General features: G+C 49.1%; 1 long non-coding RNA gene and 1 other non-coding gene across 2 annotated transcripts in view; one reads left to right on the top strand and one right to left on the bottom strand.

Moving 5' to 3' along the window:
• Positions 1 to 2437: 2437 nt before the first annotated feature.
• On the bottom strand, positions 2438 to 3537 carry LOC112586483. The gene is made up of 2 exons (XR_003110928.3): positions 3403 to 3537; positions 2438 to 3107 (listed from the first exon to the last, which is right to left on the bottom strand). It is a non-coding gene; the product is annotated as an uncharacterized LOC112586483 (long non-coding RNA).
• A 5-nt stretch (positions 3538 to 3542) lies between these two features.
• Positions 3543 to 17985, top strand: part of LOC102391353 — a 29324-nt gene continuing 14881 nt past the window's right edge. The window contains exons 1-2 of the transcript XR_006641315.1: positions 3543 to 3750; positions 3878 to 3969. This is a non-coding gene — a transcript (uncharacterized LOC102391353). The remainder of the gene's footprint in view (positions 3751 to 3877; positions 3970 to 17985) is intronic.

The following is a 17985-nucleotide window of genomic DNA, read 5'->3' as shown; positions in this document are numbered from 1 at the left end:
GCTCCAGAGCCCAGCGCTGCTGGAACCCCCAGGGGCTGCTCTGGGCAGAGTTCTGGAGGAAGGTTGTGCCACAGTGACTTACTTGGCTGGCTCCAGGTCCTGAAGTCTGCAGCCCTCCTCCTCCAGGTTTGCTTCCTGAACCCCAAGACACCAGCTTGGGTCTGCTGTGAGGCCTGGCGCTCAGCAAGGCTCAGGCAGAGGCAGACACGGGACGCGCTGCGGCCCATCAGGCATGTTTGCTCTTGTCGCTGAGCAGGGAAGTTCTACTCTGGGTCACAGCTCTGATCTCTGTCCTATTTCAGGAACTATCTCCTGGCCCCATGGCTGGCCTTAGACCTCAGTGCCTGAAACTTGGGCTTGAACCCTGCCTGGGTTCTTGGACATGAGCCTAGGCTTCTATCATGCCCCAACCACACTTGATTGGCCATAAGGTTCTGCTGGAGTTTGGGCAAAGACTTCAACTCAAACATACCTCAGTCTATAAGGTTTTCTCCCTCCCTTCTCAGCCTAGCTGATTGGTCTTTGTCCATCAAGCCCGGGTTTCATCATCACCTCTCACAAAAAATCTGCCCTGGGTGCTTGCCCCTCCTCTGGGCTCCGTCAGCCCCCATGCCTCTCAATTCCATACCATCTCCCCCTCTGCTGGCAATTGGAGGTAGGATTATGCATTGCATTGGCACATAGTAGGTGCTATGCTGTGCGGTGCTTAGTCGCTCAGTCATGTCTGACTCTTTATGACCCCATGGACTATAGCCTGTAGGGCTCCTCTGTTCATAGGGATTCTCTAGGCAAGAATACTGAAGTGGATTGCCATGCCCTTCCCCAGGGGATCTTCCCAAGCCAGGGATCAAACCCAGGTCTCCCACATTGCAGGAGACCTGCCTGAGCCACCAGGGAAGCCCACATAGTAGGTATACTGACAGTATTTACTGAATGAATGAACCGTCAACCCCAGGCCTCACTTTTCTGCTCAGTGACCTTATTCTTTAAAGCTCCTATTTGCTAGCAGCTGTTTGCTTTATTTCAGGGCTCAAAATGCAGAGGAGGCAGCCCAAGAGGGACAAGTGCCCTGTTGTAAGACTCCAGTGTCAACCTGTAGTGTCTAATCTCACCCTTACAGAAACCCAGGTACTTGTGTGTTAGGTTCCATTTTAAAGGGAGACAGGTTATTAAATATTTGTGTATGAAAGTGGTATAAAGACAAACCTTTGAGGGACTTTCCTGGTGGTCCAGTGGCTAAGACTCCACATTCACATTGCAGGGGCCCCAGGTTTGATCCCTGGTCAGGGAACTAGATCCTACACGCTGCAACTAGGAGTTCTCCTGCCTCAACTAGGAGTTCTCCTGCCTCAACAAAGATCAAAGATCCCATGAGCTGTGACTAAGACCTGGTGCAACCAAATAAAGGAATACAAATAAAATAAATATTTAAATATAAAAAATTTTTAAAAAGACAAACCTTTGACTCCTTTGCAAACCAGGACACACAGACCCCTGCCTTCTCCCCCAAGGCCTGTGGTAAATGGAAGGGGCAGGGGAAGAGGCAGGTCCCAGGGCAAGACTAGACTGTCAAGACGAACAGCTGTCCCTCAAGCCCCCTCCTCAATCGGGTCTTTCATTCCCTCCCAAGACGCAATAGTCTTGATGGGATTCAAACCCTCCCCCACTGCCATGGAGAGTCAGGGGATCTGCAGGGCCTTCAGGACAGCAGGTGGGGGTGGGTGCAGGGGACACAATAGCTCTCACCAAATGGTGGCTTGGGTACCTGGGTGCCAACTGAAACCTGTGTCAGACCCTGTGCCACAGTACCGCATGAAGGACTCAGGGTAGCAAAGGCCTGGGGTGGTGGGTGAAGCTTTGAAAATAATAAGAGGATGGGTTCCAGATGGGTTTATCAGATGTGTAAAGCTGGTTCCAAATTATCATTAAGGTCTGTCTACAAAAAGAACATCCTCAAAAATGATATTGATAGGAGACTTCACTGGTGGTCCAGGGGTTAAGACTTCACCTTCCAGTGCAGATGGTGTGGGTTCGATCCCTGGTTGGGGAGCTAAGATCTCACATGCCTCAAGAACAAAAATAAAATAAAAACATAAAACAGAAGCAATATGGTAACAAATTCAATAAAGACTTTAAAAATGGTCCACATTTAAAAAAAATCTTTTAATAAAGGACACTGGTAATCGAAACTACAGTGAGATACCACTCCCCCATCCCCACTACTAGGATGACTATAATCAAAAAGACAGATGATAACAATTGCTGGTGAGGATGTGAAGATGTGGAACATTAATACATGGTTGGTCGAATGTAAAATAGCAGCTGCTTTGGAAACCAGTTTGGGAGTTCCTCAAAAAGTCAAACATAGCATATGATCCACAATTCTACTCCTAGGTATATACCCAAGAGAAATGAAAACATAAGTTCATACAAAGACTTGTACATGAATGTTCATAGCAGTTTTATTCATAATAGCCCCAAAGTACAAACCGTCTAACTGTCCATCAGCTAATCAAAGATAAAAGGTAGTGTGTCCACACAACCCAATGCTATTCAATCACAAAAGGGAATGAAGCATTGCTACATGCTGCAACGTTGATGAACCTTGAAAAAATCCTGTGAAGTGAAGGAAGCTGGGTCACAAAAGACCACATGTATGATTCCACTTTCATGAAATGTCCTGAGTAGGCAAATCCATAGAGACAGAAAGTAGATTAGTGGTTTCCAGCGGCCGGTAGGAGGAGGGAATGGGGAGTAACTGTAAATGGGTTCTTTTTTTCTTCTTCTTCTTCTTTTTTTTTAAAGGGGAGGTGGTGTTATGAAAATGATCTGGAACTAGGTAATGGTGATGGTTGTACAACTTTGTGAATAAATTAAAAACTACTGTATTGCCCACTTTAAAAGCTGTAATTTTTTGGTGTGTGAATTATATCTCAGTTTTTAAAAGCAGGGGAAAATGACGCCGATGGAGAGGAGTCAGCGGAACTGAAAAGATGAAATGGATCGCGAGTGTCGCCTGTCCCCGTCCGTCGCCTCTCTCTGAACGAACTTTAGGCTCAAGAACCGGCACCGACAGGGCCTTCGGGAAGCGACACTGGAGACGGGATCTAGGAAGAAACATGGCCCAGGATTCGAAGGGCATGCGGTTAAGGTGGCGGCCTGGGATCGCCTAGGACAGGGGAGGCGTCTGTAGGCTCCGAAGTTGGCCGGGCGGGAGCGGAGATTTAAAGGCTGGAGCGCAGAGGCTCTTAAAGAGGCCCGGGCGAATTCCCACTCGGCGTCCACCTTAAAGCCAGCTCCCAGGAGCCAGTGGTCGGACCCCGGTAAGTGCGCGGGGCCGCGGGGGAGGCCCGGTACGCGCGCCCTGCTGGGTCCCCGGAGCTCGGGGCAGGTGGCACAAACCTCGTGAGCCGCGCGTCCTGGGAGTCTGGGGCCCGCGGGGGTGGCAGGGTCGCGGCGCCGGGCCCGGCCCCCCCAGCGCCCACGGAGGCGGCGCTCTATTTTTAGCAGGCGCTGTTGCAATATAAGGAATGCGCGGCTCGCCGGGCGCTAGGCTGGGGCGCGCGCGGGCTGCGCGGTCGCTTTAAGGAGGCACCGGGGCGGGGACCGGCCGAAGCGGCCGGCAGGCCGCGGGCCCAAAGCCGTCAGTCCGGGCGCCGCGGGGCCCGGAGGGCGCGGCGCTGTCTTCTGGTTGGCGCGGGCATGGAGGAGGTGGCCTGAGGCCGGAGCCAAGCTGGGCTGGAGTGCGCGGTGAGAGGTCGGGGCTGGCTGGGAGGGAGGGGATCGGCCGGGCGCTTTGTTCCGGGCGGGAGGTGTGGCCGCCCCGGGCCGGGCCGGAGGACGGCGCTTTGGGACTGGCCTTTTTCCCCCATCGCAGGCTCCAGCGTAACGGTGTGCGATCGGGAAGTCGGCGACGATCCGGACCCCAGTGAGATGGGCCTGCTCACCACCTAAAAAGCCCCTTTCATGGTAACCGCCCTTGGGTTTCTTTTTCCTCTGGCGAGAACCCGCGGGGAGTGGGCGGCGGGTCTCGAGTGGGATGGGGAAGGGTTGGTGGTGACTCTTTATATTTTTAGAAGGGCGTTAACGAGGGCAGGGATCTGCCGAGAGAGTTGTCAGATTTGTCTGAATGATAAAAAGCAGGCTGCTGCATTAACAGTCTTTTGCGGCGCCACGGGGCTTGGGGCTCTGGTCACCACCACCAGGGGCCCCGGCTCATTCATTGAATGGGACCTGCAGGGGCGCCCACTGCGTGTGGGGCACAGTGCCAGATCCTGTGCCGCGGGGAAGGTAGGGGTGCAAAGTGAACCCTGTGTATCGGTTCTGGGATCAGGGGAGCACAGGGGCTGTGGGAACAGACAGCGTGGAGGGTCAGGGAAGGCCTCCTAAAGGAGGTGATGCCTGGCGGAGCATGGGCACTGGACACCCAGATAGACTCTGTGGCTGGAGCTGAGGTCTGTGCTGGCTGGGGCCAGAGGCCAGTCTGGAGAGGCAGACAAGGGCCACTTCATGTGGGCCCTGATCCCTGAGCTCTGGGATTGTCCCTCCTTACCGCCCCCACCCCCACCCCCACCCCAAGCCCCTACTCCTAGTAAACCTCTTTGGGCTAGAATGGTTCTTGCCCCTCCAAGACTCACACTGTGTCCTGGACCTGACCAGAAAGTGTAACTGACAAGGCTCAGAACTGTAGCCTCAAAAGAGTGATCTTCCTCACAGCAGGAATGATGAAGAAGGCTGACCAAAAAGCCCTGAAGCTCCACTGTAATAATAGCTGCCAGCAGGGCTTTCACAGACCAGGCCCTTGACGTGTATATGCTTGCTCATCATTTGACGAGACTCCAGAAGGGTCTTCTTATTACCCCCATGCAAATGGGGAACAGGGGCTAGAAAGAGTCAGTAACTTGCCCAAGATCCTATCTAGGGTCCATGTAGACCCTCAGCTCTCCAGCCCCTCTGGGGAGGGTCTGGCTGCCCTGGCTTCATGGCTCCAGGTGCAGCCTGTGTTAGGCTTTGACTCCGTTGCCTTTCACTGCTTGGTTCAAGTGTGGGGTGGTGAGCTGCTGGTATTAATAACTGACACGTGTCAGGGGCTTTGCAGCAAACAAAGCGTTTTCACCATGACAATTCTTAGAGTTGCTCCTACTTCTCTTCCCAGGAAAGAAACTTGAGCTGGCTAACATTTTTGTAAATCTCCCAATTTCCTATAAATTGCATTTCCCTGCTGACTAGGGGACTGAAAATGTTTTGGGTCATGATTTTGACCCTCAGTCTCTTCTCATTCCTAGCAGCTAGTTAGCTTCTCTGTCTGTGGATTAGGGTGTAGTTTGTCCTTTCTCTGATAGGTCAGGAGGTTTGAAGCTTTGATGCTCTGGAGTTTTGCAAGCTACAGGGTCTGCCAGCCTCTATGGGGGTGGGGTGGGTGTTGTGTAAGCCAGGAGCTCTAGCAGAAACTGCCCCTTACCCCTCTACTTCAGTGTTTCCTTATGGGAGGGGGGCGGTCAAGGCCCTCTGCTGAACACTGGTGAGGCAAGTGACAGTTGTCCAGGGCTGCCAGCTCTGTGTATTTGCCACTACTTATGTTTTCACTTGCCTAAGATATCTTTGTGACAGGTATAACTTTTTTTTTTCTTTTTTTAAATTTTATTTTATTTTTAAACTTTACAAATTGTATTAGTTTTGCCAAATATCAAAATGAATCTGCCACAGGTATACATGTGTTCCCCATCCTGAACCCTCCTCCCTCCTCCCTCTCCAAACCATCCCTCTGGGTCGTCCCAGTGCACTAGCCCCAAGCATCCAGTATCCTGCTCTAACCACAGGTATTTCACACTTTCGGTTGATCTGAGTTGTTTAGAGAGAGACAAGTCCATTATCCCTGGGATTGGTTCCTGAGCTTGAGTGATCACGTGGAACCAGGGAAGACTTCTGGGCTCTGATGGACTGAACCAGTTCCTGGAGTGTCTGGGTTTAATATCAGCGCGATTCACAAGTTGACCAGCCTGCTGGATCAAGTAACTTCTCGGGGAAATATGACCTCCATTTTATATTTCACATCTGGTGTCATCACTGTCTCCCTATGAAATGCCCCATAAGGAGTATGCCTCCCTGGAAGCACTTGGAAACATACCTGCTCGTGAATATCATGTAGTTTTCACAAAACACACGTGTGTGAACTATATGGGAACACATTCTTGTGCAAAGTTGGGATGTTCTTAAGTGTCCAAAAAAGTGTGCATTGAGTTCCAAAGGCTTCACACCTGCCAGGCCTGGGGCAGGTATCTGACTAGCTAGAAGGTACAGTTACCTTTGTCTGGGGATGGGAGAAAAGAAGGATGCTTCTGGCTGCAAATAACAAAACCCAAGTAATAGTGGATTAAGCAGAGTTTAGATCTCCCAAAGATGCTCTCAACCCTGGTGTTGTCTCTGTACAGGGATGGGATATTAGTGCCATTTCCAGCAAGTTCTTGCATAGCACAGGCAGCCAAGAAGGCTGAGTGTTCAGAGCAATGGTTTTTACCTTCTTGGGCCACTACTTCTTTAATATGCCAGTGAGACACCCAGAGAAACGTTGCTTGGATGTATGAAGTTAGGCATACAGTTTGGGAGATTTGTGGATCTCTGAAAATGAGCCCTGGATCCCAGGCTAGATCCCCTGCTTCACTACTGTTCACTGAGGACCTGCTCTGAGGCTCTGACCTCCCAGCCAGGCCAGCAGGCTGTCGTGGTGGAGCCGGACAGGCATAATTCTCAGCCATGAGAGGAAGTCCATGCCCTCAGCCAGCAGATCTGTCTTGTGGAACTCTGAGAGCGTAGTGCTGCCGTCCCCTCTTCAGACAACAGAGGACGTTGTTAAGGCCAGGGGGACATCCTCACTGCACTCCTTGGCATCTGCTGTGCATCCCTTGGTGCCCATCTCTAGTCTTCCAGGTAACATTCTTGCTGCCATAATGAGGCTGGTGCTGCATGTTCCACCTCCCCACCCCGGCCATCTGCTGAGCCTCACCACTGAGCCCAGGGTCTGTTGCCCACTGGCATGATCCAAGACAGTTTTCTGCAGTCATCCGCATTGTAGGGGTCATGAAGTAGCAGTGTGTATTTAGCTTTTAAATGTCCCTATCATTGTCCTTTCGTGTTTTTTAAAATATTTATTTATTTGGCTGTGTTGGGTCTTCGCTGTGGCATGCAGGATCTTTAGTTGCGGTGTATGAACTCAGTTGTGGCATGTGAGATCTAGTTCCCTGACCAGGGAATGAACTTGGGTCCCCTGCGTTGGAAGGGCGGAGTCTCAGCCACTGGACCACCTCCTTTAGTATTTTTGATAGCTTTAGTCAGTGGAAACTGCTGATGGCCAGGTGGCCAAATGACAATGCGGGTTACCATTGGTTATGAGGTGACTTGCTCAGAGGGGCACATTTTCATCTACAGAGCTGGCATCTGGCCACCTAGATGGATAAAACATCGTGATTTGGATGTGGGTTATGTTGCTAATGAGATTTTGGAGAGTACAGGAAGGGATTTGGCTGTTCAGCATGTGGTAATAGAAGGAGGTGGCAGGGGATGGGAGTCCTGAGCTCTGATTCGGGCCCTCTCTGACCCTATCCACAGGGCCTTGGGAGCGTCCTGTGCTGCAGGGGCTCAGGCTCCATCTGTGACTTCTCTAGCCCGCCCTCAGGGTTGTCATGGGGATTAGATGAAATACACAGATGAGAACATGCTTGGGAGACCAGAAAGGGCGATAAGAACTAAGAGCATTATCAGTATTCAGGCAGCCTTTAGATAACAGAATCACAGACCAGGAAGGGGCCCCTGGAGCATATTTAGTCTCAATTCAGATCTAGGAGAGCATATTGCTCATAGTGGTGAGGTAAATGGTTTTTAGGCAGGACATATTTTAATAGTTACATATATACTTATTTATGTGTATTTTAAAAATAAAGGTATGACATCAAACCTATTTTTTTAATGGCTATTTTGCTCAGATTAAGGCTAAGGAAGGATTTTAAGTTAAAAACTATGCTAATTTTTAAGGTAAAGATTAAGCCAGTAATAGTTCAGTGGTAGACATTTTGGCCCAAATGGGCTGGGAAAATTTGTGTAGCCTTTGAGGAGCAGATCTTAGCTGGGCCCTTCTAGAGATAGGGAGGTTGCTGCCCCTCAAATCAGTTTACCCACTGGGGATTCACTCATCCTTGCAAAGTTCTTTCCTTTCTCACCTTAACCTGTCCCACTGGATCTGTGCCATATGAACCTTGACAGTCATGCTTTTCTCCAGCGCGAGCAGCCCTGCATTCTCCAACTGCTCCTCAGATGACGTGGCTTGAAGATAGTCTCTCTGGATGTCCACCCCCGCTCCGGGCTGGACTGGACTAGAGGCTCTGCATTGGCCATCTCTAAGCCTCACAACAGTTTGGCTGTTAGCCCTTTACAGATGTGGGAACAGGGACTCAGAGTGGTAATCACCCCCATGGCCATGGCCTGAGAGGAGCAGAGCTTGGAAGGAGTCTCACCAAGGTCTGTTTGGTCCCGGAGGGCATGCTCCACCTATTACACAGTGCTGCTCCCAGGACTGATAGATAACTTTGGTCATTCTGATGACACCTCCCTTCTCTCTCAGTGCTCATGGGGCATGGCTCATGGGGGTCTGGCTAGATATAGTCAGTGCTGCAGTGGAGTGGAGGCCTCATGGGGAGAGAGGACGGAGCAGTTCACACACAGGGATGCTGTGAAGCGACAGCAACCGTGGAGGTGCAGGTACGGCTGGTTGACAAGAGAGGCAGAGGGACCCTAGATGGTGGCAGTTTTCCCCTAATTTCCATTAATCCTCTGGTCAACCAGGAAGCCCTCCATCATTTGCACACTTGACATATTATGTAATTTTCAAAGATATAAAAATACAAAGGATGATATATAACAAACACCATGTATCCATACCCCAGTTGAGCAGATGGGACCCTTCTGTCTGCCCTTGATCCCTTCCATGCTGGAGGGCTTCAGCATGTCCCTGCTCAGGAGACCTGGCTGGCTGGGCCTGCCCTCAGCCTCCGACTGACTTTCAGAGCCCCGCTCCCAAGTTTCCACGTCTTGGCTCTCTTAGCTCCATGTCCCCAACAAATTTAATGAATAACCACCTGGGTCTCCATCGAGGTTGTCAGTAGATATTTTTGCTGCCTGAACTCACACTGGGGAGAGATAAGTGTACGTCTTGGGATTTAACCTCTTTCAAAAAGTTCCTCCACCCACATACACACCTGCCTTGACCATCGTGGTTTCAGGCCAGACTGTGGCACATCATGTAGTCACAGCTGCCCAAACCAAACTGTGATTCAGATAGTAAATGTAAATATTTGGAAAAGAGAGGAAAAAAACAATTTTCTTATTCTAATTAGATGAAACAAACTTAACAGTTTGTTAAGCTGCTCATCTTCAAAACCTTGAGCAAAATGCATTTTATGTTCTAAAGTGCAGGACTGCTTTGAAGGAAGGAAGGTGGAGTCTGATATGGTACCTTTCTAACCCCTGACACGGCCTTGGGAAAAGAGCCTGATGCTGGGAAAGATTGAAGGCAGGAGGAGAAGGGGGCAACAGAGGATGAGATAGTTGGATGGTACCACAGACTCAGCAGACATGAGTTTGAGCAAACTCAGGGAGATAGTAAAGGACAGGAAGCCTGGCGTGTTGCAGTTCATGGGGTCACGAAGAGTCGGACGTGAATGAGCGACTGAACAACATCACCGCAGCCTTGCCGCTCTCCCTTTCCTGGAAACAAGGCTCCCATGTGCCTGGTCCTGGGTCCTCCTCTCTGCCAAGGGTCCCAGCTGCAGAGGGGGCAGCTCTCCATGACAGGAGATGGTTTCTCACCCAGCTCTGCAGGCTCCTTCTTCCACCCCGGCTGACTGAGCTGGAACCTGACATGGCCCATTTGCATGTAGCTTAGGCTTGAGTGACTTCCCTGATGGCTCAGATGGTAAAGCATCTTTCTACAATGCGGGAGACGTGGGCTCAATCCCTGGGTCAGGAAGATTCCCTGGAGAAGGAAATGGCAACCCACTCCAGTACCCTTGCCTAGAAAATCCCATGGACAGAGGAGCCTGGTGTCCATGGGGTCGCAAAGATTTGGACACGACTGAGCGACTTCACTTTCACTTAGGCTTGAGTTAAGAGAGTTAGCAAAGCACCACTTGTAAAGCTGTGCAGGAAAGATTTTAAAACCTTCTGGAAAAGCCCTGCATTCCCCAAGCAGATTGGCTTTTCAAGGAGTCACCACTGGGGACAGATTTCAATTAGTTTTGTGATAGAACACAGGGACCTGAGGTGGTCCCCAGGTTTTCTTTACTAAGTGGTGAGAATGAGTTGAAATGTTTTCTGTCCCTGAGTTACCAACAATGGATAACACTGTCTGCATCCTTTCCCTTGACTTGATGGAGATGCTGCAGAAGCTGGCAAAGACTAGGACCCCAAAGACCTCAGAAGGATCTGCTTTGTTGGAGTTTCTCTTGCAATAGAAATGGTCAGAAGCTGTGCCAATGAAGGCAGTTAAGTATATTCTAAAGCTGATAACTATTTGTTTATGCAAGAATACACATACATATTATGTTGATGGCCTACTTTTTAAAGAAAAGTTTTGGTTTAAAAAGAATCTGCTAAGTAATATTGCATTATATATATGTACCACAGCTTCTTTATTCATTCATCTGTTGATGGCCCTCTGGGTTGCTTCCGTGTTCTAGCTATTGTAAAAAGTGCTGCAATGAACATTGGGATACACGCATCTTTTTCAGTTATGGTCTTCTCATGGTATGTTACTCAGCCATAAAAAGGAATGCATTTGAGTCAGTTCTAATGAATGAGGTGGATGAAGTTAGAGCCTAAGAAGTAAGTCAGAAAGAGAAAAACAAATATCATGTTAATGCATATATGTAGAATCTAAAAAGATGGTACTGATGAACCTATTTGCAGGGCAGCAATGGAGACTCAGATATAGAAAACAGACTTGTAGACCCAGTGGGGGAAAGAGAGAGTAGGACGAAGGGAAAGAGTAGCATGGAAACATATATATTACCATATGTTAATAGATAGGCACTGGGAATTTGCTGTATGATGCAGGTAACTCACACTAGTGCTCTGAGACAACGTAGACGGATGGGATGGGGTGGGAGGTGGGAGGGAGGTTCTAGAGGGAGGGTCATATGTATACCTATGGCTGATTCATGTTGATGTATGGCAGAAACTGTAAGTTAAAAAAAAAATTTTTTTTTAAGAATCTGCTATACATACTCTATGTTAGGATGTCCCTTGAATCCTAACTACCCAGATTAAAAGTAAAAGTATTTGTAAGCACGTGGTGCTGTGTGGAGATAGCCGAAGATGTGCTGGAGCTGGGGAGACCCATCTTCCCCTTAGAGCTGACCATTCTGGGGGGACCTGGGGACAGGTTCTTGCCTCCCCAAAGCATTATATATTCATTTCAAGGGCAAAATGTGTTTTAATTCAGTTCTGTTTGTTTTTTCTTCTTTTTTAGCCTTTAGAACTTTTAACACACCTTGAAAATTCCCCCTTTTAGATGACCCCAAGCTCACTCCTTTGTATTTTAATTCCACTGGGAACGGAGGTCCCAAGGGAGAGGCAGAGGCAAAGGCATCTTTTTTGGGGAGTACCATTCTCTCACAAGGAGGCTCAGCAGCCCAAAATAGCATCCATCATGTTCTTCCTTCAATGCCTGCTTTATTGTAACCGGAGATGATGGAAAAGGGTGGAACCGGGGTCCCAAAGCCTTGGGGGCATATGTTAAAAAAAAATAACTTCTACGAGATATGTCTTCTGCGTGGTCCCTCCCCACCCACATTCCTCAGGTTGAGATTCCCCTGGCGTCAGAGTCAGGAAGGCCTAGGCTCCGCACACACGCTCACTCACACCCATTCTCTTCTGGAAGAGGAAGTCAGCCCCCCCACCCCCTTGCCCTGCTGGTGCTCCTGGGGTGCTAAGACTTGGTGACCCGCGCCCCGCCCGCCCACGGGGCTCCTTTCCGCTTATCTGGGGCTGGGTGGGTGTTTCCTGCATGTTTGAGATTTTAAAGAGGAAATCAAAATAAAGAAACAAAGCCTTTGTTTTACTTCTGGGCTCAAACTGAGGGCGGCTGGAGGGATGGAAAGGGGGGAGCGGGAGCAGGTCACTTGGCTCTTCCACAAAATAACTATTCTCATAAGCACTTAACGGGGGCTTTTTTTCTATTTGGGGCTGGTATGTGTGGATAGGAGAGCTGGGTGGAGGGTGGGAGAGCCCCTGTGTGGAAGGAAGGAGGAGCGGGCCCAGGCAGGGTCTGGGGCCACCAGCAACTGGCCTCGGTGGGGCTCAGGGCCCCTCAGTCCCTACTCCCTTCCTCAGAGGAGCCACAGGAGAGTAGGGAGGGTCCTGGGCCACAGCCCCCCTGCTGACTCTCTGTCCCCTCCCTGTCCTCTGTGTGACCTTGGGCAAGTCCCCACCTGCTTGGCCCTCCTTTGCCGTATCTGTAACAGGGACAGGGCTGCTGCAACTTACATGTCCTGGCCACACCGCCCTCCTTTCTTGTTTAATCCAGTTAGGCTGGGCAAGCTCTCATCCCACAGATGTGGAAGTGGGGAGATGCTCTCCCCAATAGTTCTTCGTTTTCCACAAAGCTTTTCTCCCTGTGGAAGCTCTCTGAGAGTATCATTTATTTTTCTTTGAAGATTATCCGTTCATCTGCAGTTTTTCTGGGGATTGCAGAGTTGGGACCAGGCCCGCTGGCCATCTGGGCTCCAGAGTCAGCCGCCACGCTTTGCGTGGGTGCCCTAGGTGTGGCTTCCTCATTCCCTGAGCCCCACCGCGCCAAGGCTGTTGTGTGTAACAGGCGGTCACCGAGGGCCTATGAGAAAGGGCCCCTCGCTCAGAATGGAGCAGAAGTTAAAACAGCGCCAGACCTCTTCCCCTGCCTGCTCACCTCCTTGGCTGTCTGTCTCCTCAAGCCTAGTTGACTGCCATTTTCCAGGGACCACTTTTCCTGGACACTTTCCTCCAGAACTTCTGAAAAGTCCCAACTTCCATTATTTTTTTTTTTTATATATAAATGTATTTATTTTTAATTGTAGGATACTTGCTTTACAATGTTGTGTTGGTTTCTGCCATACATGAACATGAATCAGCCATAGGTATACACATGTCCTCTCCATCTTGAACCTCCCTCCACCTCTCACTCCATCCCACCCCTCTAGGTTGTCACAGAGCACCAGGCTGAGTTCCCTGCACTATATAGCGACCTCCCATTAGCTGTTTCTTTTACACACCAGCCAGTTCAGTTCAGTCACTCAGTTGTGTCTTACTCTTTGTGACCCCATGGACTACAGCACGCCAGGCTTACTGTCCTTCACCAACTCCCACAGCTTGCTCAAACTCATGTCCATCAAATCAGTGATGCCATCTAACCATCTCATCCTCTGTTATCCCCTTCTCCCCCTGCCTTCCATCTTTCCCAGCATCAAGCTCTTTTCCAGTGAGTCAGTTTTTCACATCAGGTGGCCAAAGTATTGGAGCTTCAGCTTCAGCATCAGTCCTTCCAATGAATATTCAGGGTTGATTTCCTTTAGGATTGACTGGTTTCATCTCCTTGCAGTCCAAGGGACTCTCAAGAGTCTTCTCCAGCACCACAGTTTAAAAGCATCAATTTTACACATGGTAATGTATATGTTTCAATGCTACTCTCTCAGTTCTTCCCACTCTCTCCTTGCCCTGTTGAATCCATAAGTCTGTTCTCTGTGTTTGAGAAATAGGTTCATCAGTACCATTTTTCTAGATTCCATGAAAAGTGAAAGTGAAGTCACTCAGTCATGTCTGACTCTTTGCGACCCCATGGACTGTAGCCTACCTGGCTCCTCCCTCCATGGGATTCTCCAGGCAAGAGTGCTGGAATGGGTTGCCATTTCCTTCTCCAGGGGATCTTCCCGACCCAGGGATAGAACCCGGGTATCCCGTATTCCAGGCAGACGCTTTAACCTCTGAGCCACCAGGGAAGCCCCTGTCTGAGAAATAGGTTCATCAGTACCATTTTTCTAGATTCCATATATATGCATTAATATATGATATTTGTTTTTCTCCTTCTGACTTACTTCACTCTGTATAACAGGTTCTAGGTTCATCCACCTCACTAGAATTAACTCAAATTTGTTCCTTTAAAAAAAAAAAATTTTTTTTTGTTCCTTTTTATGGCTGCATAATATTCCATTGTATATATAGACCACAGCTTCTTTATCCATTCATCTGTCAATGGACATCTAGGTTGCTTCCATATTCTAGCTATTGTAAATAGTGCTGCAATGAACACTGGGATACATGTATCTTTTTCAATTATGGGTATATGCCCAGTAGTGGGATTGCTAGGTCATATGGTAGTTTTATTTCTAAGAGTAAAACTCCTAAGAAATCTCCGTAGTGTTCTCCATAGTGGCTGTATCAATTTACGTTCCCACCAACAGTGCTGGAGGGTTCCCTTTTCTCCACATCCTCTCAAGCATTTATTGTTTGTAGATTTTTTTTGATGATCGCCGTTTTGACAGGTATGAGGTGATACCTAGTTATAGTTTTGATTTACATTTGTCTAATGATGAGTGATGTGTATTTTTTCACATGTTTACTAGCCATCTGGATGTCTTCTTTAGAGAAATGTCTGTTTAGGTCTTCTGCCCATTTTTTTGATTGGGTTGTTTGTATTTCTGATGTTGAGCTGCATGAACTGCTTGTATATTTTAGAGATTAATCCTTTGCCAGTTGCTTCATTTGTAATTATTTTCTCCCATTCTAAGAGTTGTCTTTTCATCTTGTTTATAGTTTCCTTTGCTGTGCAAAAGCTTTTAAGTTTAATTAGGTCCCATTTGTTTGTTTTTATTTTTATTTCCATTACTCTAGGAAGTGGATCATAGAGGATCTTTCTGTGATTTATGTCAAAAAGTTTCTGCCTATGTTTTCCTCTAAGAGTTTTATAGTTTCTGGGTTTAGCATTTAGGTTTTTAATCCATTTTGAGTTTATCTTTGTGTATGGTGTTAGGAAGTTCTAATTTCATTCTTTTACACATGGCTGTTCAGTTTTCCCAGGTATCTTTTCTCCATTGTATAGTCTTACCTCCTCTGTCAAAGATAAGGTGCCCATAGGTGTGTGGGTTTATCTCTGGGCTTTCTGTTATATTCCATTGGTCTATATTTCTGTTTTTGTGCCAATATCATACTGTCTTGATGACTGTAGCTTTGTAGTATGGACTGAAATCAGGACTGTTGATTCTTCCAGCTCCATTCTTCTTTCTCAAGATTGCTGTGGCTTATCGGGGTCTTTTGCATTTCCGTACCATTATTCTTAACTGCAGAGAAATGATGACACGGAGACTAGGCTGGGAGCCTACCCTTTTACTTGTGAAAAGAGCCATTAAAGAGCTTGTTCGAGCAAGAGGTATGCACCTGCACCCCAGACCTACACCGTGACCTGCAGAACCACAGCAGGAGCTGTGGGATTGTTGTCGTCACTGTTCTGAACCCGGTCAAAGTCTTCAGCCAGGCTTTCTTTCCCAATGACCAGAGCAAACACAAATGTTAATCTTTTTTCTTTGTGTTAGAACAGTGTGCACTGTTTAACTGTTCTAACTATTAGTAGCTGTGAGGATTAGAACTGAGGTAGGTCAATATATTTATTGAGCATCTTCTCAGTGTAACATATGTGCTGGGCTCCAGAGATACAGTGGAGGATAAAACGGAGCATGGGCCCTGTCCTCCTGGAGCTGACAGTCTAGTGGGGAATATACACTGCATCATAAACAATTAAGCCACGAGTGCAGCATGCAGAGTGCTGTCAAGACAGACAACTGGGTGTCTTGGGAGGCAGAGCAGTGACCTCACCTAGTCTGAGGTGCTGGTCAGGGAAGGTAGGTGAGTGCTTAGCACTTGGTCAGGACGTGATGAACAGCCCTGGCCACAGGACTCAGCCTGATTCTGCTCCCCCTGGTTACTGCTACCCATCCAACAGTGATAGTTTTGCACAGAGAGGTTTATACATTAATTTGTCAGGGTCACACAGCTAGAGGGTGGCACAACCGGGATTCCAAACTGGGCCTGCTGGACTCATTCCCGTGTTTCTAACATCTGCTCTGCCTCCAGTTTTACCTCCTGGGCTCATCCTTGTCAAATGGGATGAGGCTCTGCAGTTTCTGCCTTTCTCTGCACCCCAAAATAAGCCACCCACGGGTTCTGGGTGGTGCTCATTCCTTGGGTCATCAGGAATAAAATGTGCTTCCTTGTTGAGCCCTGGCATGCCCTCACAGCAGGAGCGGTGGTCTTGCATCCCACTGGGTGGCCGAGGTCTCGCTATAGTCTCCCTACTGATCACCTCGCAGGCCGAAGGAGGTGATCCAAAGGCAGCCCCTTCGTTCCCTTCCAGCCCCATCCCGAGTGCTTCAGGGCAGCCTGGAGAGCAGCCCTGAATGGCCCCAGGCACCCGTCTCCGCCATTCGGTGGAGGGGACCCTGGCGAGAGTTCCCACAACATGGTGATGACAACGATGATGATGACAGTAATAAACAAGCACCGCACGTGCCGGGCGCTCAGCGCTCATGTATATTGGCTCATTCCATCCTCAGAACAACCCTGTGAGGTGGATACTGTTGTTAACAGGTGAGAAAGCTGAGGCGCGCATGGGTGGAGCGATTTGCCTACGGTCACACACGAAGCAGGGCTTCCTAGTGGTAAAGAACCACCTGCCAGTGCAGGAGGCATAAGAGATGTGGGTTTGGTCCCTGAGCTGGGAAAATCCCCTGGAGAAGGAAATGGCAGCGCACTCCAGTATTCTTGCCTGGAGAATCCCATGGACAGAGGAGCCTGGCAGGCTCCAGTCCATAGGGTCGCAAAGAGTCAGACACAACTGAAGTGAGTTCGCACCAGCCAAATTCGCACACGTAGCCAAGGGGGCAGATGCTTGGACTCACAACTTTTTATAAAAGTGCCATATGTAGAAGAAAGAGAGGTAGGCAGCCAGCCCCCCCCCCCCACCCCCCCAACCAATGGAAGCTTCTAGGTGGCTCCTGCTGCTTGGGAACTGAGTGGGCCTGCCCACTCTGCCCTTTGCTCTCTGTCCATCCCGGGCTTGAGGTCCAGCCTGGCCAGGAGGACAGGGAAGATGCAGCTGCTCTTTAGGTCTGGGGAAAGAGATTGAAAAGTGGTCTCCTGCCCTTTCAGAGTTTGGCAGGGTCCTTGAAAAGTCCGCCTTCCTCACCTCCAGCCAAGTTCAGGCCTTCAGACCCAGGGAGCTGGACCCTCCCCCGGTCCTGCCTCCCTGGCCTTTCCCTTTGCCCAGGAACGCCACCCCCCGCCGCCTCCCCAGGGTGCTCATTGCCATGCCCGCCTCGCGTTCAGAAAGTCTCCCCTTTGTTTTGCTCCAGCCCTTCTCTCTACAGTCTGCTCACTCGTCTAGAATGGGGGTTGGATCAACTCTCCTCACCTCAGGGATGGGCCTCAATCCTGTTTCTTTCTCATTTTTGGTTGAACATAAAATTTTTCACATTTTTCATTTATAGTGTTTAACATTTTGTATATACATGATGAAAAGAAATCAAAGCAATAGTCAATTTTGAATGTGCCTCTCTGCCCTCCTCCACCTCAGGCTCTGCCAGGCTTTGGGGTGGTTGCGTGTGCCACCCCTCTGCCCTTCCCAGCTAAAGATGGCCAGACTGGAGAGTCTCCGAGCTGAGCACTCCCTACTGCTGCTCCTTGGTGTGATGGTCACTTCCTTTAATCTGTGCTTAGTCACTCAGTCCTATCCAACTCTTTGCAACCCCATGACCTGTAGCCCCCACCAAGCTCCTCTGTCTGTGGGAATTCTGCAGCCAAGAATACTGGAGTGGGTTGCCATGTACTCCTTCAGGGGATCTTCGCAACCCAGGGGTTGAACCCAGGTCTCTCTCATTGAAGGCGTATTCTTTACCATCTGAGCCACAAGGG

This window comes from Bubalus bubalis, chromosome 1 (genome assembly GCF_019923935.1).
Source record: "Bubalus bubalis isolate 160015118507 breed Murrah chromosome 1, NDDB_SH_1, whole genome shotgun sequence".
NCBI lineage: Eukaryota > Metazoa > Chordata > Mammalia > Artiodactyla > Bovidae > Bubalus > Bubalus bubalis.
This window is presented reverse-complemented; position numbering and strand designations above follow the sequence as displayed.